Below are 23,671 nucleotides of genomic sequence, written 5' to 3'. Positions count from 1 at the left end.
ACCTGTCCTTTTCCTCCAAGTCTATTCCCTTCAGTACCTTGAATGTATCAATCATGTCCCCTCTTAATCTTTGTTGTGTGCTACTGGACTTCTGCCCTGCTGCTTTCCAAGATATAAAATCGGGGATGGCAGGTAAAGATCTGAATGGTCCATTCAGTCTGCCTAACAATTCATGATTAAGCCAAAAAATGAATGTGGCATAATTAGCCGCCTCTATGGAATTCAGTCACAGCTGTATCTGTTTCTCCGTTTTTGTTCTTTAGTCGTCTGTGGTAGTTTCAGACGCTGAAAAACTGATAATGAGCTGTGCACAGTGCTTTGGTGCAGTTGTCCAAAGCCGTTTTGTTCCCGATGTAATAAACTAATGCAGTGCAGCTAAAAGTGTGCATGGACAGAAAAACTGATGCACTGGCACAACAGTAACAATGTAAGAAGCAGAAATCTCATTTCATTCTCCTTTTCTGTTGGTGAATTCATTCGTTGAGATGATCTTGGAAACCTGCCTGCTAAAAGTGCCTCCAGAAAAGGGTTGAGAAGCACCGAGTTAGGGGTAGAGAATGACACGGTGACAAAATTCATCACCGTTACCTTCCCCGTGGATAACTGCGGGAAACCATCTTACTTGTAAGAATTTAAAAATGAATAAATAAAAAATGAAAAAAAAAAAAAAAAAAACATCTTCATGTCATTCTTTAAGGAGAGAGGGAAGAATCAGAGTATAATTGGGCACAACCACTGACCCTCAAGCTTTGCTTTGAAGAATGATGGTGTAGAAGGACTGAGGTTGAGACAGACACTACAGAATGACAGTCTCTAGTATCTAGAGCAGATATTGTGATGTCATAATGCCTCATTCCACCAGTGCCTAAGAGCCAATCACATCAGTGATGTCACAATGGCTTCATTATCCTTGGCTCCCATAAGAATCAGAGTATGAATGGCCACAACCACTGACCCGCAAGCTTTGCTTTGAAGAACGCTGGTGTAGAAGAACTGAGGTTGAGATAGACATAAAAAAATGACATGGGATTATTTCCCGCGGTTATCCGCGGGGACGGGAACGGTGATGAATTTTGTCACCGTGTCATTCTCTAATTAGGGGACCAAAGCCTTCTGTGGCCTCCTAGGCAGGTGGCCCTCTCTACCTCCTGCTACAATGGACTCCTTTTGGAGGAAGGAATGTACCGAATCCCTCCTTCCGCTTCCTCAGGCACTCCTACTCCACAGCTTTTACAGACTGTCCCAGCCTCTTGTTATGTTTGAGCCATATTACCGTGGAGCAGGAATCCAGAATGTGTCTGCTGTTTGTTGTAACAAATCTACTAAGATGCTACCAAGTTCAGGCCTCAAAACACATCTTTCCCATGTTGAAAGCTTGATAGAAAAGATGGGTAGCAAGATGGTCAAAAAATGTTATTTTACATCAGATTTTTCAAATATTTCCTAATACAGTAAGGGATCTTACTCTCTTACAAAACCTGATAGCGCAGGCCGCCGCGGTAACTGCCCCGAAGCGTACAGATTCTATGGGAATGTTTGGAGAGTGAAAGGTATTTTGACATTTGATTTGAAATTGTCAAATTATTAGTATTAATCAGCAGGTTTTAGCGGTTAGAAGGAGATATTTGAAAAATTTTGTTGTAGAATAAAATTTTTTTGATCATCTTGCTGCCCATCTTTTCTATCAAATTTATTGTAACAAAAGCACATTTTGGTTCCTGTTACATAAACCATGCTCTTATTACATTAGTTAATGTTTTATAGTTTCTTAAGTCAAAAAGTGTTGCCTGTTTTCGGTCACTGACAGGCCATCTGTACTGCTGCAGTAACCCCTGGCCCAAGCTGAGCTTTTTACTCTAGAACTGAGGGACCTCGGTCCTGCACCACTACCAGTTCCAATGGATGTCGGTCCTTTCCTGCAACTGCCTCCTTAGATTCCAATTTAAAAAATTATTATACCTATTATATCTTGCAGGTTCTATGCTTCCAGACAGATTTTTTAGGGCATCGGGCCGCCAGGTGGTATAAATTGTTAACTGGATTCCTGAATAAAAACCCAAATCCAGTCTTAGAGAAATTTGGAGCATCGAGATAAAGCAGTATATTTCTGTGTCTCGATGGCCACGTGTTTGGACTTGGAGGATGAGATGTACAGCGTCAGCATCTATGAGACAAACCTGTTTTTTCTTGTTACACAGATCTTTTTGGACCCCTGTTAGGTTACAAAAGTTGGACAGTTCTAAATCTAATAGATTCTGGCACTATCATCTAGACATCAGGACATTGGATCATCTATTTTGTTGTCCTTTGATACTCAACTTTTGGAAGTCAATATGGGGACAGATTAACCTCATATTGGAATCGACAATACCATTGACTTTTGAGGTAATTATATGTGGAGCATTACTTTATCCCAGGACAAGCAGGCAGGTATTCTCACTAGTGGGGTGACGTCATCCGACGGAGCCCCAATGCGGACGTCTCGCAAGCATACTTGCTTGTAGAAACTTTAGAAGTTTCGAGTCGCCCACACCGCGCATGCGCGAGTACCTTCCCGCCCGATGCACCGGGCGTGTCTCCTCAGTTCTTACTTTTCCGTGGAGCCAAGAAGTCCGTTTTCGACTCTCTACGCGAAGTAACTTCACTTGTGCTTTCTAAGTCCGCGGTTTTGGGTTCTTTTTACTCATAATCGTTGGTTTTCGTCATGTTTTCTTATTTAAAAAATTTTAAAAAAAAATTTTTTTCCTTCCGTTCGACCGGGCAGGCCACGTGGCCGCAGCCCCAAGACTTCAATCTAGCGGCGGAGCTTTTTCGGCCTATGTCCCGGCCTATCACCGGTTTTAAAAAGTGTGTCAAGTGCCAGCGCGCGATTTCGCTGACGGACCCTCATCTTCAGTGTCTCGGGCCTCAACACCTTCCGAAATCGTGCTGGCCTTGCTCCACACTTACAGCACGTGCATTCAAGCATCGCTGCGTCTTGTGGGAGTCGCTGTTCAGCATGGATGCTTCGTCGGAGCTGACCTCATCGAAGAGCGCCAAACATTGGACTTCCGCCTCGACTCTTCCGTCTTCCACCTTGGATCATTATAAATGCCGGCTTTTTCTGATTATGACTGGGGTAGCCATACAGATGATAACTCGAAACAGGAAAAACTGTGATTGTCTTAATCTTTCCTTTTGGTGGGCGAGCTTATGTTTAAGTTACAGGTATGAAAAGATGAATGCCGACATTTTAGGGCATTCTAAGATATTTAACTTAGTTTGGGATCCCTTAACATCTTTTGTACAATTGTTATAGTTCATTTAGCCTTTTTTTATTGGTGTAATTCAGACACATCCGGGGTGGGGGAAAGAATGTATCTTTAGGGTGATCTTTAAGGTAATTGTGGTGGGGGAGGGCATATATTGTACTAATACTGATTGTATTTAAGTGCTTATTTATTATTACTGATGTAAACATTGTGTTGCACTTTTTGTTAGTGATAAAAATTAAAGAATTTAAAAAAAAAAAAATTTCAACTTAAAAATAAAAGATTTCCAAATGCTTTCTCAGCAAACCAGCTTAAAAAAAAATTAGAAATTTCACTGGTGATTCCATGGAATATCAGAAGAATGTGCTGTATGCCAAAGATGCTGGGGGCCTGAGGAACCTGGATTGTGCAAATAGCCAATTTCACTACTTGGTTTTTACTGAGCTCATCTGTCATTATCTACACCCCCTCCCTCCTCCCCTGGTCCCGTGAGAAGCAGAGAAATCATATCGGATTCCAAGGTAGAAGGAAACATGACTCTAATTAGATCCGAACAAATCGTGCTGGAGTGAAAAAGAAATTGAATTAAGCATCACAGGGAAAGGGGCATTAGCAGATGAGAAGTCCTGCAGCGATCAAGACAGAAGGAGAGAACTGGAAAAATGTATGTGTGAACTCCACTGGAATCTTCAGTAAATAATAGCTTCTTTTTGCTGTGGCTTCATCCTCTCTTTCACCTCTTCTTCTTTCTTCCTTTTCTCCCCTGACTTGGGCTTCCTTTCTGTCTTCTTTCATCAGTTGACCTTGGAACTGTCCAGTGGACAGTGTGTTGTTTTTGGTAAAGTTCAGGGACAGATTGCACCCAGTGGCTCAGGCTCCAGCCTGTACTCTTTAAAAATAAGGTTTGAAGTTTATTATATTTGATCAGTAACCTTATAGTGTGAGCAGCAAGGTGGATTACAGAGTAAAAACAGGAAGTTATGCAGTGGATAACCTAACTCACAAACTCAATTTAGAACAAGACGAGCAGGTATAAGACACAAGGGTATCTAATACAGATATTATTTATTGGAGGGGGGAGGGGAGCCTGCTTCAATCTCCACAAATAGGGTGAAAAATCAGTGAGAAACAAGCCTTTAGATACAGAGATTTCACTATAATCTTCATAGCTAAGAAAAAGGAAAATTTAAATTAAATCAGTAACTTAAAGAAAGGGTAAAGTTGGGCAGACTGGATGGGACCTTTCAGGTCTTTATCTGCCGTCATTTACTATGTTAGTATAAAAAGGCCTCGGAAGCTATTGCAAGCCATAGACTTGGCTTCTATTCGTGCTTTCAACTTCCATCACAGGTCAAAAATCTCCCTTGTTTAATTTTTATCAAATGCACATATTGTACAAAATTAATTCTAAGAACTTATCTCAAGATCTGACTCCTGGAATCTCTGTTAATTCCCGTTTGGGTTTCTATGTTATGTTTGTATGCATGTTTTCTTAGTACAGCTGGTTCTATCCTATCAAGATCTGTAGTTCCATTTCATTAATTTATACAATGTAAACTGCCTTGATCCACTATCATAGGTAAAGGTGGTATAATAAGTTCAAAATTAATAAATACAACCCAATGGCCCGCGTTTCGCTTTTCTGCATCAGGGCATTGGACAGGCTATCAAACCCTCCTAAACAGGGGTTTATATGTTTTCTCTCTGTTTCAGTCAGTTTGATAGCCTGTCCAATGCCCTGACGCAGCAAAGCAAAACACGGGCAGCCTTTGTTGGCAACGGACAGCTGACTAGGAAACATCAAATGCTTAACATTATGGCAAAAGTCTGAGCTGAAAGCTAAGTACCAGTCTTAAAGCATGTTAAGAATTTGTAGATAGTTATTAAACCAACATAAATATTGAAAAGTTAAAATGGTAGGTGAAGGATAGTCCCGTTTTGGTTTGCAAGCTGAGTTTAAAATAGCTGACAGCAAACAGGGCCCTGAGGTTTTCCTTCTAGCTCAGCAATCGTACTGTTGCACCTATATTTATTTATTTATTTAGTCCGTCCTCCCAAAGGATGCCACAATAAGGTACAAACATTAGATAACCAGTGAAGAGAGTATGGAAGCCATACCTCCTAATAACGTCCAGTACAAAATTCCATACTCTACTCCTTCAGTGGATACAAAACTTACGACGGCCTTTTCCCAACTAACCTCAGTGAAATCATCATCACCCCGACCCAAAAGGTCCAACTGACCATCCTTCCAACTACAGACCCATCGCCTCAAGGACTAGTAGCTAAACTTCTCACATCCCACCTAGAAAACCATAACATACTCCACCCCACGCAATCTGGCTTCAGAACCAACTTCAGCACATAGACATTACTAGGCTCTCTTATCAACACAGTTAGACAACACCTCAGCACAGGAAAAAGAATGCCTCTCATAGAACTAGACCTGACCGCAGCATTCGACCTGGTAGACCATAACATACTACTACAAATTTTGGACACAATAGGTATCTCAGACAAAGTTCTCTCATGGTTTGAGGGTTTCCTAAAATCCAAAACATACAGAGTAAAATCGGATAAAGAAAAATCTGAACCTTGGTCCAACCTCTGTTGAGTTCCACAAGGTTCCCCTTTATCTCCTACTCTATTCAACCTATATACTGCCTCCCTCGGGACATACCTGAAAAAACTAAGCATAACCTCCTACAGTTATGCAGACGACATCACCATCCTCATACCTCTGGATCAGCCAAAGATCACAATAACAGACACTTTACACCGAACTCTGGAAACAGTAGCGAACTGGATGGAAAACCACAAACTGAAACTCAACCCAGACAAAACAAAATGCATCCTCCTCAAAAATAACAAAGCCCCAACTATTACCAACGTAGAAATCAACTCGATCAATTACCCCATTCAAACCACCCTAAAACTACTAGGCATGACAATAGACAGATGCTGCACCATGCAGCCGCAAATAAACAAAACAATACAGAAATCTTTCACCGTTATGAGAAACCTAAGACAAGTACGCAAATTCTTCGAAAGAGCACAATTCCATCTCATAGTGCAATCCCTTATCCTGGGTATATTGGATTATTGCAACATTCTCTACCACCCCTGCAACAATGATCAAACAATTGCAAATAGTTCAAAATACAGCATAAAGACTCCTTAAGGAAACACGACCACATTACTGAAGCATTCATGAACTCACACTGGCTACCAATCCAGGAAAGAATACTATTCAAATTTTACTGCACACTATTTAAAACTATAAATGGAGACAGTCCTTCCTAACTGAACAACCGACTCCATAATACCTCAACCAGACATAGAAAAACTCGCACCCCATTCACACACCCTCCAATCAAAGAAGTTAAATGGGAAAAAAGTTTATGAGGGTCTCCTAGCCACTCAAGCAGCGAAATTAGATAACCAAATCTCCAATCTACTAATAATAAGCACAGACTACAAGACCATACTCTTCAAGAAATCCCTGATTAAATCTTAACATCTCAAATACTTCCTTCCACCTATCTTCTTCCTCACTCTCTGAAAATACCCACCCTCTTCTACTTTTACTTGTCATGACCACTGATCTCTTCTTGTAACAGACCAACCTTAAATTCTTTTGTAATCCGCCTTGAACCGCAAGGTAATGGCAGAATAGAAATCTCTAATGTTTCCCCTGGATCAGTAGTATGGAATGTTGCTATCATCTGAGTTTCTGGCAGGTACTTGTGACCTGGTTTGGCCACCGTGCAGATGGGATACTGAGCTAGATGGATCATTGGTCTGACCCAGTTAGGCTAGGCTCATGTTCTTATGTCCCAATTGCAAAATCTCCTGCCTCAGTGTTTGTATATAATGAATGACTTGCAAATGGGCCACTGAGGTTTGTACTAAAATGCGAAAGGGTATAATGGAACCATCTGCCCTCATAATATTCATTAAGAGTCTAATTCTCCTGTGCAATGCAGTTTTTAATCACAAGACTGTGATGAAGACCTAGAGCAGTGCTTCACAAACTTCTAGTAATTCCCTCCTTGAAAATTATTGGAACCCGTCGTCAGGATATGTTTTCAGTATCAGCGCCACAACTCTGGAATTCTTTACCTCTACAATTAAGAGATGAAAGTAATCTAAGCCATTTTAAAAAGAACTTAAAAAGCTTCTTATTTAAGGATGCTTTTAACTTGTAAATTGCTTTTCCGGCCCTCTTCCTTCCTCTGCATTTTTCTTTAACCTTCCCCCCCCTTAATGTCTGTCGTTCTTTTACCCAGTGTACCAGTCCGTAAGTCTGCTATTTGTATTCATTGTTTAAACATTTTTTAAACACATAATCTATTTCTGCTTTTTTGTTTTCTGTTCCTTCCTTTTTTTTGTTTTTAATACCATGTTAAATTATATGTTGCTCTTACATATTGTAACTCGCTTAGAAAATTTTAATTAAGCGATTAATCAAATAAAAATAAACTTGAACTTGAAACTTGAACTCTCTTGGATGCACACTTAACCAGTTGGGGTTTCTGGATTATCCCATGTTTCTATGTATATTCATTGTAGAAAAGCTTTATCATGGTATTAAGCTTTATTAAGAGTATAGTTTTTATTTCCTTTCTGAACATCTTGTAGTCTGGGGTTGTTGTCAACAGGTTGGAGACTTGGTTGTCTATCTTCACTGCCTGAGTGGCCAGTAGTCTGTTGTATAGTTTTTTCCGTTTTACTTCTTTAATTGGGGGGGTAAGTGAATGGGGGGGGTGTTTTTCTATGCCTGGTAGAGGTGGTTTGGATAAGGCAGTTGTTTAGGTAGGTTGGGCTGTCTCCATTTATAGTTTTAAATAGTATACAGTAGAATTTAAATTGTATTGTACATATCAATGTTGAATGCGATTAATACAGAAATCGGCAAGTTCTTCGCGGCTCGTGCCGAATTTAAAAAGGTACAGGGAAGAGGTGTACATGCACAGCAGGGGTGGGGGCGGAGAAGAGGACAGGAGAGGAACGCCACTGCCCCAGGCACCGCTCACCCCTGCTATGCCACTGGCCTCGGGTACAGTAGAAAGATTGTAAATCTACTGGGACAGAGAGGGAAAAATGCTTGAGTACCTGAATAAGTTCATGTAAACCGTTCTGAGCTCTCTTGGGAGAACAGTATGGAAAACTGAATGAATAGTTTATGCTTTGCTTCCCTCTTGCAATGTAAGCTAAAGTGATGTATGATGAAGGCGGATAAAGGCCAGTAAATGAAAGAAAATTTGGAAGGGGAGAAGATAAGAAGCTGAAGGCAGGGAGGGAAAAAGTTGGTCAAAGACAAAACCGAGAGGGATAAAAGGAGGGAGGCAGAGAGGGAGATGTGGGATCAGAAGGAAAGGGTGGTTAGAACAGGGGAAGAAAGTAGTGAGAGGCTAAGATAGGAAGGGTGAGCGACGTAGAAGGAAAAATGAAAGGGAGAGATGGGGAAATGAAAGGGGTGACGAGCAGGTGAGAGGCTGGGGACTTGTCTGACATGACTATACGTGTGGCGTTTAATGCTGCTGGAATCTGATTAACCTCTGAAAGGTCTCATTCCGGGCACTCAATTGCCTCTAAAGAACTCGGTAATTGACTTACCAATCTGGAGTCGGGCTCTTAAGATCACCAAGAGACTGAAACGCTGCACGCTTCAGCATCAGCTCTCCTGCCAGCCTCCATCAATTCCTTTCTACCAGCAAGTGAATCTCTCGGGCACAGCTGAGCTGTTTAGAGAAGGTGGATTATATTGTTAGCAAATGGCTAAAAATGTAACACAGCCTTTTCTTTTTTAATTTATTCAATTTTAATTGAACTTATTTACATATTGTATGCTTCAGGAAACACAAAATAGCCATTGCAAACACTTATTACAGCAAAAAGGAAAATAGGATTATATATTCCTATATTAGGCAAATTTATATGGCACGATTTAAAGGAGGGAGAAAATTATTAGGAAAAAGAGGCAGTACAATTTACGAAATAAGACAAATAACTAATGACGTCTCAGCTAATTTCACACAATCTTCCTCATTAGACTATTCTCCAATTTTTTCGCCCACGGATCTTACGCTTATTTTCAAGAAAAGCCTTTAATTGTTTGGGATCAAAGAAAAGATATCTATTAGATTCATATCGGATTAAGCAGTTACAGGGAAAACGTAAAAAGAAATGGGCTGCCAGGGTAAAACCTGGGGGCACAACATCAAAAACTGCTTCCTTTTTTCCTGTGTATCCACACAGACATCAGGAAATAGCCCTACTTTCCCTCCCCAAAACAATTTATCACTATTTCGGAAAAACAGTCTCATCACCAGGGCTCCTTTTACTAAGCCGCGTTAGGGCCTTAACGCCAACATTCTAGATGCATAGTGCGCGGTTTAGCACACGGTAATTTTGTGCGTGCACTAAAAATGCTAGCGCACCTTAGTAAAAGGAGCCCCTCAGTCTTTATCGGACTCAAAAATGAATGTCACCAGGAGTGTTGATCTTATACTCTCTTCTTCAATAGATGTTTCCAATAACTGCGCGACATTCAAGCTGTCCTTGGGGTGAGTCTCCCTGGACCTGGGTGTGTCGTTTTTTTCCCTGGTGCAAAGTAAACTCTGGAGAATGGAGGCAGAGCTTCTTTCGGAACCCCCAGAACTTCCATCAGATATCTTTTAAGCCAGGGGTGGGGAACTCCGGTCTTCGAGAGCCGTATTCCAGTCGGGTTTTCAGGATTTCCTCAATGACTATGCAAGAGATCTATTTGCATGCCCTGCTTTCAATGCCTATTCATTGGGGAAATCCTGAAAACCCGACTGGAATACGGCTCTCGAGGACCGGAGTTCCCTACCCCTGGCTTAAGCAATTCAATGGGGGCTATATTCTTGGACTGAGGAAAGTTAACAAAACGTAGATTTAACCTTCTGGTATAATTCTCCATTTTCTCCACTTTACTTTTCAATTCCACTAACCCCTGACTTCACCCAGCCTTTTTAAAAAAAATTAATTTTGTTTTGCAGTGCGGGATCAAGTGATCTCTCATCCATATATGCAGCTGTGTACTTTGTAAGGACAAGCCTGCAAAGGCTAAAGAGGTCATATTTGCAATGAAAGGAGAGGGATAAATCCAGCATTAGTAGACTTAACTTTTTTTTTTTATTGATTGATTGATTTTACATTACATACCAAGCATTAACTTGTACAGAAAGGAATTTAAGCTGAGAAAAAAAATCTTTACATTAAAATAATTAAGAATTATAAACTTTACAATAAAGCAAAGTATTGATTTAGTTCAGCTCAAGTCCAAAAAAAAAAAAAAAAAGAGTTCAAGATATAATTATGGCGAGAACATAAAAGGAAAAGCTAGAAATAGCTACATAACTGAGAAAGAGTACAAAGTGCTGGGTTTTGAAAAGCTGTCCAGACCCCCGGATATGTCTGGGGAAATCCAGACATCTAGTAACCCTAGTTAAGTGGATTCTTTTCAAGGACTCCTGCTGCAGCCTTGTTAGCTGAAACACAATCGGTGTTGGATTCATTTTTTTAGATTCCACCCTGCGCAGCGCTGCGTACATCTGGTAGCGCTATAGAAATAATTAATAGTAGTATATGGTTGCATTAAAGTACTTTTTTCAGCTTGTAGGTCTGGTGTACTCTGCTACTCTGTTCCATTTTGTGTTTCTCTTCATTTGGTGCAGAGTTTGCGGTTTGCACAAAGACGGTGTCAGGTCAAAAGCGCGCCGGGACAAAGGCGCGCCCAGACAATTGAGCGCAGCGCGGAGGTGCGCGCTGCGAAAATTACTGTTTTTACGGCTCTGACGGGGGGGGCGTGGGGGGAACCCCCCCACTTTACTTAATAGAGATCGCGCCGCATTGTGGGGGGGAGTGTGGGAGGTTGTAACCCCCCACATTTTACTGAAAACTTCACTTTTTCCCTGTTTTTAGGGAAAAAGTTAAGTTTACAGTAAAATGTGGAGGGTTACAACCCCCCAAACTCCCCACAACGCCGGCGTGATCTCTATTAAGTAAACTGGGGGGGCTCCCCAACAAAAACCCCTGTCAGAGCCCCTAAAAACTGTAATTTTCTTTGGTGCGCGCCTCCGTCTTGCGCTCAGTTGTCGGCGCGCGCCTTTGTCTTTTGTGGGGTTGTCTATGAACCCACAAAGACAGTCAACCCTGTCTGTCAGATGGCCACATATTGTGTTCAAAATTTGGTAACATATGCAGTTGCTTTTGTTGTTTATGCCAAAATCTGGTCTTGAGCTCAGCTTGTTACTGTTAGTCCATGGTCAGAACTGGATCTGAAATTGGTGTGCCTATAGGCAAGGGGTTCTCAACCTAGTTCCTGGGACACACCCAGCCAGACAGGTTTTCAGGATATCCACAATGAATATGCATGAGAAAGATTTGTCTGCACTGCCTCTGTTGTATGCAAATCTCTCTCCTGCATAGTCACTGTGGATACGTATATTGAAAACCAGACTGGCTCGCTGTGTCCCAGGGATTGTGTTAAGGGCCCCACCCCCACCCCACCCCACCCCTTAGAGCAGGGATCTCAAAGTCCCTCCTTGAGGGCCGAATCCAGTCGGGTGTTCAGGATTTCCCCAATGAATATGCATTGAAAGCAGTGCATGCACATAGATCTCATGCATATTCATTGGGGAAATCCTGAAAACCCGACTGGATTGCGGCCCTCGAGGAGGGACTTTGAGACCCCTAGATTTGAGTGTTTGTGTCAGGGATGGGCAACTCCGGTCCTCGAGGGCCAGAATCCAGTCAGGTTTTCAGGATTTCCCCAATGAATAGGCATTGAAAGCAGTGCATGCACATAGATCTCATGTATATTCATTGGGGAAATCCTGAAAACCCGACTGGATTACGGCCCTCGAGGAGGGACTTTGAGACCCCTAGATTTGAGTGTTTGTGTCAGGGATGGGCAACTCCGGTCCTCGAGGGCCAGAATCCAGTCGGGTTTTCAGGATTTCCCCAATGAATAGGCATTGAAAGCAGTGCATGCACATAGATCTCATGCATATTCATTGGGGAAATCCTGAAAAACCGACTGGATTGCGGCCTTCAATGAGGGACTTTGAGACCCCTGCCTTAGAGGGAGATCAGAACTACAAGTCCATCCATGCACAAAGGACAAAACACAGGACTGGGTCAGGTTTCTGGCAAAACTGGAGCTGGCCAACAACTCCAAGTATTGTCTGGTCTCCTGCCCTTCCTCCTCCAGAGGAGCCGAGAAGAATCGAATGTTTCTTGCTGCAAAGTGTCAAATCCGGTGAAGCCGCAGAGCTTATTAAGTAATTCTTCCCTGTTAATAGGGTCAGAGGAGGGTGAACAAAGCAGCCACAAGATGTTTTTAAGCTTAACATGCACCAAAAAAAATAACCACTTGGAGTTTAGTTTATTTCTTTATTTTACAAAAAAATAAAAAGAAGGAAATGAGGGAGATGCTCTGATAGGGGAATTAATTATTAGAGTTAGTCTATCACGGTGAAGCACTAGAGAGACAAATCTCAAATGACTGCCACTTATCAAAACAATACCATTAAATTAAGAATATTTTGTGTAAGGAGGAGATGTCACTGAAGCACCGTGCTATCCAAGCGCTGAAAACATGACTCTGTCGTCCCTGTAAAGTCACATCATTCGCTCATCATGTGTGAAATATGCACAAAATGTCACTCTCTAACTTTATCAAACCATGCAAGCTCATGCTCATATCTAGAGAATGACACAGGGACAAATTTTTCCTCATCTCCACAGGAACTCTTTTTTTCTGTCAAGTTCTTTTCCTGTCCCTACCCCATTCCTGCAAGCTCCATCCTCATCCACACAAGCCTCAAACACTTTAATATCCTATTGTGATGTCATAATGCCTCATTCCACCAATGCCTAAGCTCTGTCCTCATCTGCACAAGCCTCAAACACTTTAAAGACATAAGTAGCAACATTCTAGAGCTCAGATTGTGATGTCATAATGCCTCATTCCACCAATGCCTAAGCTCCATCCTCATCCACACAAGCCTCAAACACTTTAATATCCTAAGTAGCAACATTCTAGAGCTCAGATTGTGATGTCATAATGCCTCATTCCACCAATGCCAAAGCTCCGTCTTCATCTGCACAAGCCTCAAACCCTTTAAAATCCTAAGTAGCAACATTCTAGAGCTCAGATTGTGATGTCATAATGCCTCATCCCACCAATGCCTAAGCTCCGTCCTCATCTACACAAGTCTCAAACACTTTAAAATCATAAGTGTTCGAGGCTTGAGTGGTTAAGACAGAGCATACGGGAAAGGGACAGCGACATAACTCATAGGGACAGGATGGGGAAAAATTTGTCCCCATGTCATTCTCTACTCATACCCACTATCAAAAATGGTTGGTTTTTTTTTAATATAATGCCCGTCTTATCTGGTATAAATCTCCAGAGAGGGAACATATGACGCATCCAATGAGGACCCTGTTTCAATATCTTTTTCAGGGATTATATCGCGTCTAACTTCTGTACTGGGTTTATGGCATATCTGCTTTTCAAACACAGCTTTACTGCAGCTGTCAGCTCCATGTATCGGGTAGTCTGGTCAAAATGAGATTTAGCGCCCCCATGAGTGAGTAAACCTAGTAACACAGCAGATAAAGAGACCTGAACTGTCCTTCCAGTCTGCCCAATAAGATAAACTCATATAATATCATGCAATATATTCATATATATTGTACTTTGATCTTAAAGCTTTTCTTGTAGAGCCGCAGGAATGTAAATTTTGATTTAGCGTGATTTGCAGATGATAGAAAAACAAGATATGTTGATTTCTTTGGTTATATACAGATTATAATTTTTTTTTAAATCCCATATGAAAAATGGACAGAAAACACACAGAGAGAAGCTTTTCCAGTCAGTATACAAACCGTACAGACTGTCAAATGAATGTTTGCGTTGGTGCTTCGTACTCAATGAAGTGACAGGGAAATACTTTTAAAACCAATAGGAGAAAATATTTTTTCACTCGGAGAATAGTTAAGCTCTGGAACGCGTTGCCAGAAGATGTGGTAAAAGTGGATAACGTAGCTGGTATAAAGAAAGGTTTCCACAAATTCCTGGAGGAAAAGTCCATTGTCCGTTATTGAGAAAGTACCTGGCAGAAACCCTAAGGGTAGCAACATTCCAAAGCTGAAATTGTGATGTCACGATGCCTCATTCCTCCAATGCCTAAGAGCCAACCTCATCAGTGATGTCACAATGGCTTCATTGCCCTATACTTAGCTCACATAAGAGCATAAGAATTGCTGTACTGGGACAAACTGAAGGTCCATCAAGTCCAGTATCCTGTTTCCAGCAGTGGCCAACCAAGGTCCCAATTACCTGGCAGAAACCCAAAAAGTAGCAACATTCCAGAGCTGAGATTGTGATGTCATATTGCCTCATTCCACCAATGCCTAAGAGCCAGCCTCATCAGTGATGTCACAATGGCTTGATTTCCCTATACTTGGCTCACATAAGAACATAAGAGTTGTAATACTGGGACAGACCGTATGTCCATCAAGCCCAGTATCCTGTTTCCAACAGTGGCCAACCTAAGGTCCCGAGTACCTAGCTAGATCCCAATTAGTAAAACAGATTTTATGCTGCGTATCCTAAGAATAAGCAGTGGATTTCCCCAAGCCATCTCAATAATGGCCTATGGACTTCTCTTTTAGGACATTATCCAAACCTTTTTTTAAACCCTGCTAAGCTAAATGGCGGTATATAAATATATTAAATCAATCAGATAAAAATCATTGCCTAATCCCTTTATTGGAGAAGGTTAGTGTATCCAATGCTCTGAAACTGAATGTTGAAATAGGGTTCTTCTGGCAGCACATGTTTTGGGAGCAGAATGTAAAGAATCCTTTTTAACCTTCCGCAGTGCTGAGGTAGGAAAACAATGTGTGAATAATCAGAACCTGTCCAGTGCAAATCTGGTCTATTAATCCATCACTGTTACAAATGATTACTTCCCAAGACTGTTACAGGCAAGGATGTCGTTGTGCTTCTTCTGCAATTACAAGTCATTAACGTGAAATCCATTCTCTGCGGCTACTGAGTGATTTGAAGAGCCGAAGATGTGGCCTGTGTGAATACTCAGCTCGGGACTGGCTGGGGAAGATAAAGAGCTGCAAATCCCATTAACCCTTTCAGTGAATTAGCCTTCCTTGCACCAAGCGAGTCGCATGGGGTGGCAAAGTTGATGCAAAGAGGCCGATCTAGTCATAGGAACGCAGGGGCGAATTCTGCAGATGGTGCCAAACGCATTTGGCTCTAAGGGCCAGATTCTGTAATGGGTGCCTAAAAAAGATAAGCGCCTGGTGCCTGCCAATCACACTTAGGCACCCATTACACAATCGTGCTTAACGGTGTCTAACTGAGTTTGCTACGCTATGCCCTAACCACAAGGTCTCCATAGGTGCTTTTCGATTATCTCCAATTATATGGCTTCATATATTTATCTGATTAGATTCAATATTTATTTATTTCAAAAATTTTATATACTGCATACAACTATATGGTTTCCTTGGTGTCAGGTCAAAAGCGCATCGGGACAAAGGCGCGCGCAGACAATTGAGCGCAGCGCGGAGGCGCACACTGCAGAAAATTACTGTTTTTACAGCTCCGACGGGGGGAAGGGGGGGCATGGAGGGGAACCCCCCCACACTTTACGTAATAAAGATCGCACCGCGTTGTGGGGGCGGTGTGGGGGGTTGTTAACCCCCCACATTTTACTGAAAACTTCACTTTTTCCCTGTTTTTAGGGAAAAAGTTAAGTTTACAGTAAAATGTGGAGGGTTACAACCCCCCAAACCCCCCACAACGCCGGCACGATCTCTATTCAGTAAACTGGGGGGGGTTCCCCAACAAAAACCCCCCTTCGGAGCCCCTAAAAACTGTAATTTTCTTCGGCGCGCGCCTCCGTCTTGATGATCGAGACCTTCAAAATACTGAAAGGAATTGACAAAATAGAGCAGAGAAGATTATTTACAATGTCCAATTTGACACGGACAAGAGGACATGAAATGAAGCTAAGGGGGGGCAAGTTCAGGACTAATGTCAGGAAGTTCTGCTTCACACAGAGAGTGGTTGACATCTGGAATACTCTCCCAGGGGAGATTATTGCGGAATCGACAGTCCTAGGTTTCAAAAGCAAACTAGATGCATATCTCCTTGAGATAGGCATATAAAGATATGGTTGGCTATAAAATAAGCCAGGTGAATACCTAGCAGGGCCTCCGCGTGTGCGGATCGCCGGACTTGATGGACCGAAGGTCTGATCCGGAGATGGCGCTTCTTATGTTCTTATGTTCTTATGTTCAATTGTCGGCGCGCACCTTTGTCTTTCGCCGAGTTGTCTATGAACCGGTTTCCATATGACATACATAGAATCTTGTTTCCCTCCGATTATCACATATAACATAGACATGTCAAGAGAACACCGTTAATCGTCCCTGTTATAATAGGGATAGAGCACAAATTCGATCAATTCAGAAATACACGCAAGCTTTAAATTGTCCATTGCTGTCAAAAAAATTTCTAAAAGGCGATTATCAACTGAAATATCCCTTAACATAAGAAGGCATTGATAAACAATTGAGCTTTCAGCATTTTCTTAAAATTCATCCTCCCCAACAAAACTCCTTTGGCTCGGCCCAAAATTAGACCATCTACCTCAAGAAGGACATGGCAATACTCGAAAGGGTCCAGAGGAGGGCAACGAGGATGATAAAGGGTATGGAGAACCTTTCATATGCCGAACGGTTGGACAGGCTGGGGCTCTTTACCCTGGAGAAGCGGAGACTGAGAGGGGACATGATAGAAACTTATAAAATCATGAAAGGCATAGAGAAGGTGGCGAGGGACAGATTCTTTAGACTAGCAGGGACAACTAAAACAAGAGGTCATTCAGAAAAACTGAGAGGAGACAGATTCATAACGAATGCAAGGAGGTTCTTCTTCACTCAGAGGGTGGTGGACACCTGGAACGCGCTTCCCGGAGAGGTAATAAGACAGAGTACAATTCTGGGGTTCAAAAAGGGACTGGATGACTTCCTGGAAGCGAAGGGGATAACAGGGTACAGATAGAGGTTTACCGTACAGGACATTGAGCGAATAGGGTATGGATATTTCAGGTTAGGTAGGGAACACTTTCAGGTCATGGACCTGGGGGGGCCGCCGCGGGAGCGGACTGCCGGGCACGATGGACCCCTGGTCTGACCCGGCAGAGGCAACGCTTATGTTCTTATGTTCTTACCTTCCTCCATCCCATTGTCCTCCGGCCCCCCATTACAGCTCGAGTTCTCAAGCAAAGTTCTGGGTGTCACCTTAGACTCTTCTCTATCCTTCAACGAACATCTCCAATCCCTGGTGAAGAAATGCTTCTTCAGCCTTCACATGCTAAGGAAAGTCAGACCCTATTTTCACCAAAAGCACTTCGCAGTCCTAGTACAATCCATCATCCTCTCCAGATTGGATTATTGCAATTCTATCTACCTCAGCCTAACCAAGAAAAGCCTCCACAGACTTCAGCGGATTCAGAACGCCGCAGCTAAGCTTGTTTTCACGAAAAGCAAATTTGATCACGTCTCACCACTCCTGTCTAAGCTCCATTGGCTCCCAGTAATCCCCAGGATCCACTTCAAATGTGCGTGTCTGGCCTACAAGATCCTACATGGCATCCTTCCTGCCGTTATCCCTCTATCCTGGAACTCCCCAACCCCTACTTCCTCCAGATCCTCCCAAATTTTTAAACTATCCTTCCCTTCCATAAAAGGTATTTCCCATGTAGGCAAACTTGGGTCATCCCTCCCCTTTAGAATCACTGAGATCTGGAATAACCTCACCTCCCCTCTCCGAACCTCAAGCTCCCTCCAACTCTTCCGCAAACACCTAAAAACCTGGCTATTCTCAAAACTGTAACACTTCCCCCCTCTTAGGCCTCTCACCTTCCCCCTTTACACCTAACTCTTTAATCTCTCCACTGTAGTTCCTCTCTCATCTTTCTTCCTGTAAACCGTGCCGAGCTCCGCATTCGTGGAGATGGTGCGGTATATAAACCCAAAGTTTAGTTTAGTTTCCATAATTCTACGCCAGCCACAGATATCACTGATGCTCCGATCCTAGCATGCAAAGTCGACATTCTACCTGCAAAACTTAATTTCATCCCATTTACGTCTTTAAGTTCTCTTCTGGGTTTATAGATCTGGAAGAATTCTTGTAAGATCTTTGGGGAAACAGGATGCAATGTCTGATGTATAATCCAATCCATGCGGAGTACCACAAGGTTCTCCCCTCTCTCCCACACTTTTCAACCTATTCATAGCTTCCCTAGGCACCACCTTGGATGCCCTAAATATTACTTCTTTCAGCTATGCGGACGACATAACCATCCTCCTCCCATTCGACATAAACAACCCAATCTCCTCAGGACGCCTGAAAACTACATTGGAAACAGTGGAAAAATGGATGACAGATCACAAGTTGAAGCTGAACTCTGACAAAACTAAATTCTTACTACTAGAGAAGGACAAAAAACCATCCCTAACAGAACTGGAAGTAAACTCAATCAAGTACCCTATACAGAGCGCCCTCAAAATCCTAGGTATACATTTAGACAGACGCTGCACAATGCAAACACAAATCCAAAAAATCACCCAAAAAGCATTCTTCACAATGCGAAATCTAAGAAAAATCAGAAAATTCTTCAATAAAGAACAATTCAGGATCATTGTCCAATCCCTTGTGCTAAGTATTGTCGACTATTGCAACAGCCTCTACTTACCCTGCCCGACCAACACGATAAAAAAACTGCAGTCCATCCAGAACACAGCCCTCAGACTCATATACTCACTCAGCAAACACGACCACATTACCAATGCATACCTTGAATCCCACTGGCTACCAATAAAAGCAAGAACACAATTCAAACTCTACTGTCTCATTTTCAAAGTAACCCACGGCACGGCACCCAGTTACCTAAATAACCGTTTTCATCACTACCACCCACCAAGAAAAAGGAGAACACAGAACCTCTTCACCTATCCACCACTCAACGGTACCTGTCGTAAGAAACTCTACGACAACCTCCTGGGGACACAGGCAGCCAAAATAGACTCTGACATCTCAAAATTACTGACCAAAACAACAGACATAAAAGAGTTCCGCAAAGAAATAAAAACATTACTGTTCAAAAAATATCTCCCATCACTCTAACCACCACCCAATGAGCTCCCAATCAACGACTTCGGAAATACCCACCTATATTATCTTTTTATCTGTGATCTAGAATGTACTGTAACTCTTCTACACTACACCCGATTCAACCGATCGAGTTAACATGTATTACCTCTGTAAAATGCATTATCTTCTGCTATATGTATTTTCTTCTGTAATAAGTAATATCTTCTGTGAAATTGTAATATCATAACTCTTCACTGTTCCTGTAACTCACTCCTATCCTGAAATGTAATTCTACTGGAATGTCCCAGATATTTTCTATACTGTAATCCGCCTAGAACCGCAAGGCACAGGCGGAATAGAAATCCCTAATGTAATGTAATGTAATGTAATCGCAACAATCTTAAACCGCACTCTTTGTTGCATAGGTAACCAGTGTAGTTTCTTCAGCACAGGAGTTATACACGGGTACTCTTAGGAACCCCTGTGATTAATCTTGCAGCGGAGTTGATAAGCATTTGCAAAGCCCTCGACTTCCCTTTCACAACTCCCAAGCATAGTGAATTACAATAATCCACCCTGCTCAGGATCAACGTCTGAACCACAGTACGGAAATCGTGTGCTGGTAATATTGGCTTAAATCTATAAAGCAGTGTTCTTCAACCACCGGTCTGTGGACCGGTGCCAGTCCACAGAAATTTCCTGCCGGTCCACAGGGCCAGCACGTGCATCAGGCCCAAAACAGTGTTCTTCAACTGCTGGTCCACGGTGCGATCAATGCAGCGTTGTCTTCGAACCAGCTCCCTCTTCCTCACTGATTCAGTGCACAAAAGCCACAGGCAATGGCTCCTACGCATGTCCTGCGCCTGAACCAGAAGCCTTCTCTCTGACATTGCAACGTCAGAGGGAAGGCTTCCAGATGAGGCACGGGACTTGCAAGGAGCTGCTGCCCGCAGCTTTGTGCACTGCATCAGTGAGGAAGAGGGAGCCGGCCTGAAGATAATACCGGGGGCAGCATAAAATGGCCAGGCGGGAGCAGGCCAGAAGGTAAGGCATAGCATGGAGGGAGGGAGACAACAAAGGTAGGGGGGAATGATTTTAGTTTTGAATTTAGTGATTGAATTATGTCAATTTTGAGAATTACATCTGCTGTCAGTGTGCTTTGTGTAGTTTAATTTTGTGGTTAACCATTATGTGTTAATAAGATTATATTGTGTATCTGTGAAAAATGAATGGAAAAAATAGTGTTACAATTAGTACTATTATGGGGGCGGGATCTGGGGTGGTGTTAGGGTAGAGATGGGCGGGGTCTGGCCAACAACTTAGCCCAGTGTTCTTCAACCGCCGTTCCACGGACTGATGCCGGACCACAAAATAATTATTTTATTTCTGCCGATCCATAGGTGTAAAAAGGTTGAAAAACACTGCTATAAAGCATTTGAAGTTACATCTATCCCACCCTGATTATTTTTAATATTTGGCTTTCCATTGTCAAACAGCTATCTAAGCATGCTCCCAGGACAGTCATCTCCTTTTTTACCGGCAGTTTCATACATACTCTTGATGTACAATATCCTTCTGTATTTCTGTTTTTCTCATTAAAATTTTAATAAAAATTTTTTAAATGAAACATACATAAGAGACAAATCTTGGAAAATTTAAGGGAAACTTAGGGCTCCTTTTACTAAGGTGCGTTAGAGCATTAGCACGTGTGACAATGCTGCACGCGCTAGATGTTAATACCTCCATAGAGCTTGCGTTAGTATTTTCATCTGTCGCGCAGTTTTGCATGCCCTAATCTTCAGCGTGTGCTAAAAACGCTAGCACACCTTAGAAAACGGAGCCCTATTTAAGGATGCATCTGACCTCTGACATCCCTGTTCCCACCAATTCCATCAAAGGAAGAGCATTGCTACCTCTCCCTAATCTTCTCTCCACTCTTCCTCGTCTAGCCTATTCTTAATTGTAGTTCAGCCCCTCCCTTCCTTTTCTTCCTCTACGTCGTGCTATGTTTTATGTCTTCGTTTTATTCCCCCCCAAATTATATTTTTAAAACTTTTTACTGTATATCGTAACCTTGTACACCGCTTACACGGCTATTATACGCGGTATATCAAATTTGAATAAACTTGGAACGATGAATTCAATGTCTATAAAAACATTGTCCTCAAAAAAGATTGTTGTAAAAAGATTCCTACGTCAGCCGGCTTGCTTTACTCACTTTTGTAAGTCCAATATTGTTTTCATTGCCTTATGTATGTTTAATTTTTGATGGTTTTCAGTGGGTCACTTCCCCGATGCAGGTTACATAGTAACATAGTAGATGACGGCAGATAAAGACCCAAGTGGTCCATCTAGTCTGCCCAACCTGATTCAATCTAAAAATTTGTTTGGGGGGGGGGGGGGTTTCTTCTCCATAGCTATTTCTGGGCAAGAATCCAAACCTCTGCCCGGTACTGTTCTTAGGTTCCAACTACTGAAGTCTCCATCAAAGCTCACTCCAGTCCATCTACACCCTCCCAGCCATTGAAGCCCTCCCCAGCCCATCCTCCTCCAAACAGCCATATACAGACACAGACCGTGCAAGTCTGCCTAGTACTGGCCTTAGTTCATCCCATGCTCTTTTGAACTCAGTGCCGTTTTCCTCTCCACCACCTCTCTCGGTAGCGCATTCCAGGCATCCACCACCCTCTCCATAAAGAAGAATATCCTTACATTGCTCTTGAGTCTCTCACCCCTCAACCTCAAATTATGACCTCTGGTTTTACCATTTTCCTTTCTCTGGAAAAGATTTTGTTCTACGTTAATATCTTTCAAGTATTTAAACGTCTGAATCGGATCTCCCCTGTCCCTCCATTCCTCTAAGGCAGGGCTGCCCAAGTCCAGTCCTTGAGATCTACTGGCAGGCCAGGTTTTCAGGATATCTGCAATGAATATGCACGAGAGAGATTTGCATACCAGGAAGACAGTGCAGGCAAATCTCTCTCGTGTGTATTCATTGTGGATATCCTGAAAACCTGTCAGTAGATCTCGAGGACCGGACTTGGGCAGCCCTGCTCTAAGGTATACATATTCAAGGCTTCCGGTCTCTCCTCGTGTGTCTTTGGGCGCAAGCCTCCTATCATTTTCATCGCCCTCATCTGGACCGCTTCAAGCCTTTTTGTGTCCTTCGCCAGATACGGTCTGAAGCACTGGCTGTGTTGGCAGTGGGTTCAGACGTTATGCTTTCAAGCTGAGTGATTTTTGCATATTTTTTATGTTTAAGAAACATAGAAACAGAAGATGACGGCAGAAAAGGGCCATAGCCCAACAAGTCTGCCCACTCTATTGACCCACCCCCCTTGATTTTACCTCTTTAGAAAACCCACGCGTGTATCCCATTTCTTTTTAAAATCCGGCACACTGCTGGCCTCAATCACCTGAAGTGGAAGTTCATTTCAATGATCAACCACCCTTTCGGTGAAGAAATACTTCCTGGTGTCGCCATGGTTATATAAAAAGCAGGACTCTTTAATGAACCTGTGAAGGTGGAATGAAAATAAGCTAGAAAAAAGGAGACCAACGATGGCATTAGTGCTGATATGTGACGAAATGACGGTTTTCTCTAGAACCACAAACCCACTACAGAGCATGTCCTGAAGAAAAAACATGATTGGTTAACATTGTTCATGCTTTTAGGGCTCCTTTTACAAAGCAGAATAGCGCACGCCGAATTGCCGCAAGCGCTAGATCTTAACGCCAGCATTGAGCTTAGTTCTAGAAGATTAGAGAAACTGGGCCTCTTCTCCCTCGAACAGAGGAGATTGAGAGAACACATGATCGAAACATTCAAGGTACTGAAGGGAATAGACTTAGTAGATAAGGACAGGTTGTTCACCTTCTCCAAGGTAAGGAGAATGAGAGGGCATCCTCTATAATTGAAAGGGGAAAGATTCTGTACGAACATAAGGAAGTTCTTCTTCACCCAGAGAGTGGTAGAAAACTGAAAACGCTCTTCCGGAGTCTGTCATAGGGGAAAACACCCTCCAGGGATTCAAGACAAAGTTAGACAAGTTCCTGCTGAACTGGAACGTCTGCAGGTAGGGCTAGTCTCAGGGCACTGGTCTTTGACCAGAGGGCCGCCGCGTGAGCGCACTGCTGGGCACGATGGACCACTGGTCTGACCCAGCAGCGTAGCACGGGTTTAGCGCGTGCTAAAAAC

Source organism: Geotrypetes seraphini, chromosome 8 (assembly GCF_902459505.1).
Source record: "Geotrypetes seraphini chromosome 8, aGeoSer1.1, whole genome shotgun sequence".
Lineage (NCBI taxonomy): Eukaryota > Metazoa > Chordata > Amphibia > Gymnophiona > Dermophiidae > Geotrypetes > Geotrypetes seraphini.
The sequence above is the reverse complement of the archived record's forward strand: the minus strand, read 5'-3'. Positions refer to the sequence as shown.